This window comes from Danio aesculapii, chromosome 8 (genome assembly GCF_903798145.1).
Source record: "Danio aesculapii chromosome 8, fDanAes4.1, whole genome shotgun sequence".
Lineage (NCBI taxonomy): Eukaryota > Metazoa > Chordata > Actinopteri > Cypriniformes > Danionidae > Danio > Danio aesculapii.
The window spans coordinates 28856964-28867156 of NC_079442.1; positions in this window are offsets into that span (position 1 = coordinate 28856964).

Below are 10193 nucleotides of genomic sequence, written 5' to 3' on the forward strand. Positions count from 1 at the left end.
ATTTTTTATCTTGTATTAAAGAGCCCCTATTATGCATTAAAAAAGGTCATATCTTGGTTTGGGGGTCTCCAGCAACAGGCTGATATGCATGCAAGGTCAAAAAACACTTTTATTTTCGTATAATGTGCGTTTATTTTTACCTAATTATCCCAACGACTCCCATATGATTTGTTCAGCAATTATTTACACCGAAACCCTTACTTAGAGCAATGCTATTCTGCACTGATTGTTCAGATGATCCAGTCTGTTGCGATTGCATTTAGCTTGAGATGGAGAGAAGCGCCCACCTCGGCTTATCAGCATTGTTGAAGTAGTCAGAGTGTGTGTTTGAGCCTAAAGCAGGAGTGCTTTAAAGCAATGCAGTTTAATACCAGCATATTCTTAACAATGACACATTCAGTATTAATTCGCACAGTGACAAAAGCTGAACTATTTTGAAACTTGACCACCGCACGTGTATAGGAGCAGCTGACGGTGGCCATAGCAACGACAAACAGCAGAGAATTGTGAGCTCACAAACGCATTTAAATCTGCAAACAAAGTGGCACGCATCACATTTTTAACGTGGCTTTAGACGCGATATGAGAATATAAAGAGTTAACCTGATACAGTACAAGCCGCATGGAACAGTTACAAGTTACAAAACACAATTAAACGCATAATTTGCAAGCTAGAGAAAACATGGAGGCAACCATTTTAATCACACTAACTTACACTTGTGAAATGGAGGAAGAAACTGATCCATGAACTGTGTACTGTAAAGATCCTGTCAAGCTCTGACAAAGTCCCATACATCAATAGTCTTCTCTGATCCAATATGATTCATCCGGGATCTGTTACAGTGTTTGTCTTTCTCTTTTTCTTTCTTCAGTGTTTTTGGGTGGGGCCGGGGGTTTAAATTTTCTTGGGGCTGCATGTGCAACAAATGGGCAGGGCTTGAGTTCTGTATCGACATCACGCCGACACGGCTAAAGATTTGTTACCCCAACGATTCATTTCAACCACTCTGGGTCGACTCTTTTATTGATGAATCAATAGTTTTAAACACGGTGCATTTTCAGATTTAAGCCTTAGCTGGAAATTTCACTTCAGAGCTGTGATACACACTGCATGGAAGGTCGTTTTCAAAAACTCATAATAGGGGCTCTTTAACTCGATCAAATCAACATTTGGTATGACCACAGTTTGGAGATGTTGCTGGCAGTTCTTCTGGGTTTAGTTTGTCTCAGTTTGATCTGTTTCTTAATGTCATTCCAGAGAGACTGGATGATGATCAGATCTCTGTGTGGACCACTAGCTGTTGTCAGACTCCTTGTGCAGACAATAATCTCACTGTATAATTGCAATTAATGACAAAAATAATATTTGGAAATCTAAATTGATATTTCAAACTGACATGCTACAGAAAAATAGAGAAATAACTGACTTTAAACTTTTTTTTGGGTGAAAATACTAGTGGCCTAAGAATTTTGCATAATAATGTACATAAAGGTGCTTATGGCTACAATCATTAAACTGATCTGACTTTTTATTTAAGAACAATACAATACCACTCCTACGAAGAACAGTATATTTTAAGGCAAGCAAAAAATTGGACAATTCTTATATTTTAAAGATGTTGTTTATATATATTTTTTTGAATGATGCTTGGCAATCTTTTCACATGGTCCGTGCTTGAAAAACTCTTAAAGGGATGTGAGAGCTTTCACCTAATTGGTTTGTAGGGATTAATTGTTTCTAGTCAGCTGTTCGAGCCACAGGATGGTTGGCTTCTTTCAACGTATCCGATGACCTGTCAATTCCAATTCAACGTCCGCATGACTTCCTGCTAGGGGAAGGACTTCAGGCTTCACACGCTCAGCTGGATGGAGATTCACTTAAGGGGCAGGATGTGGTCTGAGCTTTCAGTGCGAGATGCTTTTTGTGTTCCAGTCTCATCTCAACATTTGCACATTTAATTCTGATATGAAAACATTAACAGTTGATAATAGATGGTTCTTAATGGCTCTAATGATAAGACAGTTATTGTAACTCTAGAATTCTAGGGTTCCCACAAGTCATGAGATTTTCTGGAATATCATGGAATTTGTTCCAGACACTGCAAGTCAGGGAATTTTACTTATGTTTTTCTTGTCCTAGTCACAGAATATCAGAGATGTTTGTTCCGATAATTGCAGTGTACAATGACTTTTTTTGCGGTGAACTTTATCCAAATTACAACACTGTTTCTAGCATTTCTTTGTTGTTCTGCTGTGAAAATATATATACAGACATTTAAAATTTCTTTAATTTTGACCTCAGGAAGCATTGCTCTGTGTCATCAATATGAAGGGCACACCGAGAAACAATGAGATTGTGTTTTCCCCTGAACCATATAAAGCCTATCATATTTTATTCTCGACCCTAAATGTTCATTATTAACAAAACTGTTAACATTTCTCCCTAAAATAGCATTAGAAAAAACATGTTACAATTTCACACAATCGACACAACTTATGTATTGTGTATATTTAATGATATACTGTATGCTTATTCATTATGAATATATTTATTCAAAACCGTTTCCTGGATGACGTTTGACGGTTGCCAAATTAGTAAAATTAAATGACCAAACTACCAAATAATACCTGCCATGAGTATAACCGCATTCACTGTTGGAAGGCGCTATAATCACTCGTAGGAGAATTTTGCTTTCACACTCCAAAATAAATAACGTTATCCAACACGTGCGCCCGATAGCTCCGCCCCTTCCGCTACATGGGCAGAGCTGTGGTCCTTGAGTGTGTGAAGTGTCCATTTCACACTTCATTTTACCGGTTCAATGAGTGCATCATCTGGGTATTTAAATTGCACTTATTCTTTTTAGAGTTTTCAACGTAAATGCACTAATCACACTGTTTATACATAGAATAGTGCATAAGTATGCGATTTGGGATGCACCTATGGTGCTTATTGTAAATGATAGAAATCGTAAAATGGATGGTGCTGCCTCTCGTATGTCTCGTGGTTCATTTGGACTGTCTGCTATTTGAGTATGCCTGATCTCTGTCATGGATCATTTTTGCAATCATGAATAAAGTACTACTGCTGCTAAAATGGACATTTGTGAGTAAATATTGTTTGGACCTCCTCTGGGAAAGCAGTATAGAGCCAATTTTTATCAAATAAAATTATGCATTATACCATCACTCCATTAATTTCCTTAAAACGCCTGTTCATCTAGCGCATTATTGTTTTGTTTAAAGAGCCCATATTATGGGTTTTTAAAAATGCCCTTCCATGTAGTGTGTAACACAGCTCTAAGTGAAGTGAAATATCCAGCTAAGGCTTAAATCTGTAAGTGTACAGTGTTTAAAACTATTGATTCATCTATAAAAGAGTCGTCTTGATAACGAGTCATTAGGTGTTTCGCGATGACGCGACTACGAAACACAAGTAGTTGTGTGCGCAAACCCAGGAGATTTGAAACCTGCGGCCCCGCCCACTAACACAGAAAAAAAGCTACACATACGCATGCAGGCAGTTTCTTCCTCCGTTTCACAAGTGTAATTAAAATTGTTGTTTCGTTTACTCTAGCTTGCAAATGATCTATTTAGTTGTGTTTTGTTACTTGTAACCGCGTGTACTGTATCCGGTTAACTCTTTATATTCTCATATTGCGTGTAAGGCCACGTTGAAAACGCGACGTGTGCCACTTTGTTTACGGATCATCAGCTGTTCCTACACACAAAATAGTTCAGCTCAGGTTCGAGGTGAGTTGTCTAAATTGCACCCAGCAAGCTGAACTGGCGCTCTAGGCGAACGGTGATCACACCGCCCTCAAGCCGAAAGTGCATTCTCTGTTTTTGAATGTTTTGGTGTTGTGTCCTCTGAGGGTAATGTTTGTGTGTTGTGTCCTCTGAGGAGGAGGGAAGTGTGTGTGTGTGTAACAGAGTGTGACCTCTAGGAGATCTCCTCGCCAGTTCTTGGAGTTTTTGCTCAATAAAATAGTTAGTCTTCAGTATTTTCAAGTCCATCGTCTGTATTTACATTCACTCACTGGCAGGCAAAATCCACGCCTTACACTATGAAGCATGTATGCACTGTGACTACTTTTATATTGTTAATTAGCTGCTGGGCATTTCACTCTGTCTCGCGCTGAAGGCTGTCATTTTTGACCAAATTGCAGCAGGCTGTCATCGGTCCAATCAGTGCAGATTAGCTTTGCGCTGAGGAGGGGTTTGGGAACAAATAAATCGCTGAACGAATCATATGAGAGTCACTGGGATAATTAGGTAAAAATAAATGCAGACTATAAGACCATTAAAGTGTTTTTTGACCTTGCATGCATATTAGACTGTTGTTGGAGACCCTTACAACCTAAACATGACCCTATTTCATGTATAATAGGGGCTGTTTAATGTCTTATGTATTATTTAAGACATATTAGATACTTATAAATTATGTATTGTTAAATAACATCAGGAAAAATATTTTAATGTAATTTTTCAAATAATTTAAATATCTTTTGTTTATTTTAATACTAACTGCAGCTTTTAATCATTTTTTATTTGCATTTATTTTTAAAGTTTATCTTTAAAGTTTCTTTGACTTAAAGGCTAGAAAGTGTGTTTATATTAAATGGATGTCTTCAGTAACATTAAGCATACATGTTGTACATTTGTATAAAAATCCTTCAAAAAAGAAAAGACAATGTCCCCCTAAAGCTCAAACCTTTTTCTTTTAAGTAGAACAGCTGAGCTGTAGCTTGTTTGAGCACTCCAACAAAATGAGATTTTAGTTTGTAAAATGTGAAGGTGTTTTCAGCTTTCATGTACTGTTCATATTGTCAGTGTATCAGTTTCATTCTTAAATTAGGTTTGAAAGTCTCTTTCATTATTGCTTTTCTCCAAATTGTGGCATAAACCTTCTCAGTCTATGAGTGGATCTGGCCACCGCTCAACACACAGTGATGATTTTACCAAGTACGATGCGATCCTGGATTAACATCTGTGTTGATTCTGGAACATCACTTTTGTTCGAAAATGTTAATCATACCTATTCCCTACCCCTAAACCCAACCATAACTGTAAATTATTCCCAAAATCAGTGGGGAATAATAGTTGGAGAACTATCATCTAAAAGTGCATACATTTAACTGTAAGCCCAAATTTAACATAACAGATAAACTTTTCCCTTAATTCTGATTGGCTGATTGGAATGTTGTTCCATGATCAATAAAGATTTTAATCCAGAAACATGTCCTACTTGGTGAAATCAGGTTGGCGCGAAGATGTTCAGCCCTGCCATAATTTTTTTTAAATGTGCAGTAGGTAATTTAAGTCAAAGAACAAATCAGACACACACATATCAGCGTGAGAACCAACATTTTATTGTTCAGCTTTGTGATGGTCCATATTCAATATTCATAACTCAGCGTTTTCCCAAGTGAATCGGAAATACTGTACAATATCAATGACACTGACTAAGAGACATTAAAATAGTCCATGTATAGCTAACAGCATACTGTGGCTAGTGATCTGAATGTGCTATCACCCAACAGAATAGGGTTTGACTAAAGTTTTAAGAGCATTGCTCTTCTTGAGCAGTGAAGCCCTCCGGCGCCGCTACTCTCAGAGTAACAGCGGTTCCTGTGGCCTCACGGACTGTCTGACCAGCGTCCAAACGAAAAGCCTGCAGAAATATTGCTTATAAATCTAAGACTAGTACAGCACACAAGTGTAGACGGGAGGGTAGTAATAGTCCACGTTTCATCAGTGTCCTTCTTGCTAAATGATCGTTACAGTACTTTAGGGGGTTAAAAATACATTTACATTCACATTAAGTATATTTCTAATGATTAAAATAGCACTTCCAGAGTGCAAAGTACTCTATTTTTGACTTTTCCTCCTCAGTGCTCGTATACAATAGAGACACAAAGAGTGGAAATGTCCCAGCTAAGTGTGTGCGTTACAGTCAGTTAACACTACTAAAAATGATTGCGCTGAATATAGGCGAATCAAACATAAAAAGTGAACATTTTGACTTTAGACGAAACTTAGAAGCAGCAAACAATAATATTGCGGATACTAAGGCCAGAGGAGCGTACAGAAGGTGCGTTCTGTATGGTAAGCTGATGTTTACATCAAATAGAAACCGACGTTTACATTAAAAGCGTGAAAGAAAACTTCAGTTCAGTGCGCTAATCAACAATTTTCGCGGTGTGAACACACAAATAAGTGAGCCGTGTTCACAGAGGAACCAAAACTCACAGCTGGAGGTGAATCGGAGGAGGTCAGGGACTCACAACATCAAAATAGCAAAAATAAAACAGCTTTTTTTTTACATACACACACACGCACACACACACTTGATACAACAGACTCTACCCCCATACACAACACGTACACTATTACACAATGTACAAAATAGTTAAATATTCTACGCTTTAACTGTACAACAATATCATACACGTCAGTGTTACAAGAATTCACCTGTTTGCCTTTCATAGATTTCTTACCGCCCGTTTAACAAAATGTACACCGATATTTACAGATATAATATTCCCAATCACATTGTACATAAATATACAGTTATAGCACTTTGCTCACAAACATTATGGCCTCCTGCACCTCTTGGAAAAAGGAAGAGATGCTTGTTGTACATTTCATTAGTTGCAGTCGACTAAAATATGGCTCAACGTTTACGCTAGAATGAACATTTGAAGAGGTCTCAGAGCTGCAGTTTTCAGGGCAAAGTGAAAGTACAGTTAGTGTGCTTTAAAAAGATGTGCCACATGGTTCCAGATTGTCTACTTTGACACTTTTAGCGGATTAACCTCAGTGCTTCAGTCTGAGCTATAGCTAGATTGTAGTGAAGCATTTGTAATTATCTATTGATGAGTTGCTGCTGCATGTCATCGCAGCAGGATGTACAACTGTGATCTATTACCGCCACAAATAGAGAGAGGCATGTGCTTATCGTATTAGAGTAGTGTAAAGTGACTTAATGAGTAATACCACCCGGCCTAAAAGTCATAGCATTTTAATGCTCGTATTATGCTTGTTAATGCATGTTCAGATAATGCTATGTCAATCTACAACTGAACTTTGTGCTTGGCTTTGTGCTAATCCATCTGATTAAAGTTTTTGGGTATGTTAAAAAAAATGTTAGTTATGCCTACCCTACTAAAATAAGTATAGTATTTTTATTTAAATTGTTGTGATGTAAATAAAACTTAAGCCTCATTCACACTATGAGCGACTCGCAGCGGCAAAGCATCTAGTGACCGTTCATTTCAACGGAGAGTGATCGACTTCCGGTGACCTCTGACTACCCAAGCGACAGCGAATGTTGGCAACCAGGTGGGCGTGTCGAGCGACGCGGCAAAGTTGAGAATCCTTATGCAAATGAAGTGTTACTTTCTTGAGCGACATCCAATAGGAGCACCAGTAGAGTGCCTTAGCTCACTCAGAGGCCAGTTGTACTCTCCATTCTGTGAACCTACACAGACCTGCGTTTACAGCAGTTCGCCACCCAGAGCAACAGGCAGCTGCAAAGTCGCTGCTAGTGTGAATGAGGCATTAGGCATAAACTAAACTGAAGAATGTATACCCTAAATGTTTTAAGTGAAAAACCTCCATGTGGTTTATTTTTTGTGCTATGTTTTCTGTTAATTCCTTTATATTTTATTGTAAATATATTGTTGAAAACAGAATAAGACATTTTAAGGCTAGATTTGTTCAAGTGATTTTTACCAGATGTCATATTGTACATGCTCTACAAGAACAACTCATGGTTTTTTGCTCAAAGGTGAAGATCCTACACAATGTTTGTACAATTCCTCTTACAGTAAATCATATTTTACTGGACTGTTCTGCTTTTAATGATTCCACAAGGCTTTTTTATGAAATTAACTTTCATTTTTAGCAAAGTGACACCAAATTGTAGAATTTTTATCATGTATCAACGCTAAAAAGCTTACTTAATTTTGTATTAGTTTGCTTGTTGATTTCTAATTGAATGTTTATTATTGAAATGTTCTTGCCATGAAAATAGCCTTAGTTGCTGACATGGCATTAAATAAAAAATACATTACATATGAAAAGTTCAAATGCAAAAACCTCCAAGTGCCATGTCAAATTTACATAGAAACTGAAAATTTTTCTCAGCCTCCTTTGTTTATGTTGAGATATTTCACTTTAAATAACAGGAAAATTACTTATTCTTTGCCATAAAAGTGATATTACTGAGTATACACACAGGAGCCTGATAAAAATGCTAATTTTAGAGGAAAATTTCAGATGGCATTTACAGGTTTTTGCATCTAAACTCTTCACGTATTTTTGATGTTTTTGTGATATTGTTAAGGAACACATTGATGTAAAACTTTACAGCTAGAAATGAGAAATAATTCAGCTAGAGACAATTCTTTTTTTATTTGATTGTTAAAGTAAAATCTTTAACACGGACTGTTTCTGTATTTAATTGTCATCTGAATTAATGCACAGTCATAAAATGTCAGTTAATTTAATTATTTAAATATATGTACATTTGAAGAGATAAAATAATTAAGCTTCTTAGCTTTGAAGTAAACTTTGTATTGCATTTGTGCTTAATGCATCCATCTATTTACACAAAATTAGTTTTGTGAAATAATTGGCCTGCACTACCGTTGCGGACATCCTAGGGGTCACAGACGCCTGTTGAAGATCTCTGATGTTGAATTGAATATTCCGGCTGCCACAGTAGAAATTTTTAATTGGGTAGCCATACAGTCTTCTCTTTTCTACGTCTCTTTTTGTCCATAATTTGTGGAAATCAAAAGATTTTTTTGTTTTTGCACAAGTTCAAATTTAGCTTTTAGATTAATTTAACTACAAACAGATGTAACTTTTTAATTGGTTTATTTAAAACTATAAAATATAACAACTAGTGATTGTGCTTGAGGTGCAGCTCTGGGGCCTCTTGCGGAGAGAAGGTAAAGTGCACAAAAACAAAAGTGCCACAAGCAAACAACAAAACAAACAGTATATGTTTCACATTAATCATCAGAGTGTAAGCCATAATGAGAGGCACCAGCTGTGCTCAGAGGAGGGGTGTGTGTGTGAGAGAAAGAGAGAGCATGTTCAACTCAGAGACAGAGACACGCCTTCAACACACTAATCAACAGCAAACAGCGACACCTTGTGGACAATCTTGTGCTATTGCAAGGAGCAACACTTAAATTATTGTACTTTTACCACACGTTGGACAGCTACACAACTACAACAAACAAAACGGTGCATTTGTGCTGACGCGAGTAAATGTGCTCTTCTGACATTCTCATCTGACTGTGATAAAGGCAGACTCAAAGCACATCACATTAGTTCAGCATGGCTTTAAAAAGTGAATGGCAGCACAGTTACCTTTGGGTTATTTAAAAATCATTAACCACATGTGACTTGATTTTGAATATTAACACAAAAGGAAATGTGTTTGAGACATTAATTTTAACAGTGAATGTGAATGGAAATGGTCGCCAAGTTTCTGAAACATCACACAAGCATTACAATAGGCTTCACTTAAATGTACATCTGTTCTTTCAAGAATGTTAAAGGAACTTGCACTGCTTTTCTGCACATTTTTAGTCTACTTTTAAGCTTGACAGTCCCAATCCCTGTTAATTTTCAATGGACAGAAAACAGCACCCAGTATATTCCTAAATAAATTCATATTTTATGTCCCATATTAGCAATAGAGTCATAGGGGTGTGAAGTGACACGAGTGGCTAAGTTTACATGGTAATTTTTTGTTTCGGTTGGAATAAATTCATTCTGATTAATGAATCTAAACATAGTGTTTACATGAATGCTGAATAAAGTAATCGATTTGAGGTGCATATGAATGTCACAAGTTTTAAATTGAATTTGATCCTTTGATATACGTGCCTAATATGAATATAGACTTTTCCAATGTTTCTGAAGCTTCTGGACCATACTCCTGCTTCCTAAAGGGATAGTTCACCCAAAAATAAATAAATTACCTCATCATTTTTCTCTCTCATGTGGATTTAAACCTTTTGAGTTTCTTTCTTCTGTTGAACACAAAAGGAGATATTTTGAGGAATGCTGGTTGCTGGCATCCATCGCCAAAAAGTTCATGGATGCCAGCTACTGTACCAACATTTTCCAAAACATCTTCTGTTGTGTTCAAATGAAGATAAAAAAACTCAA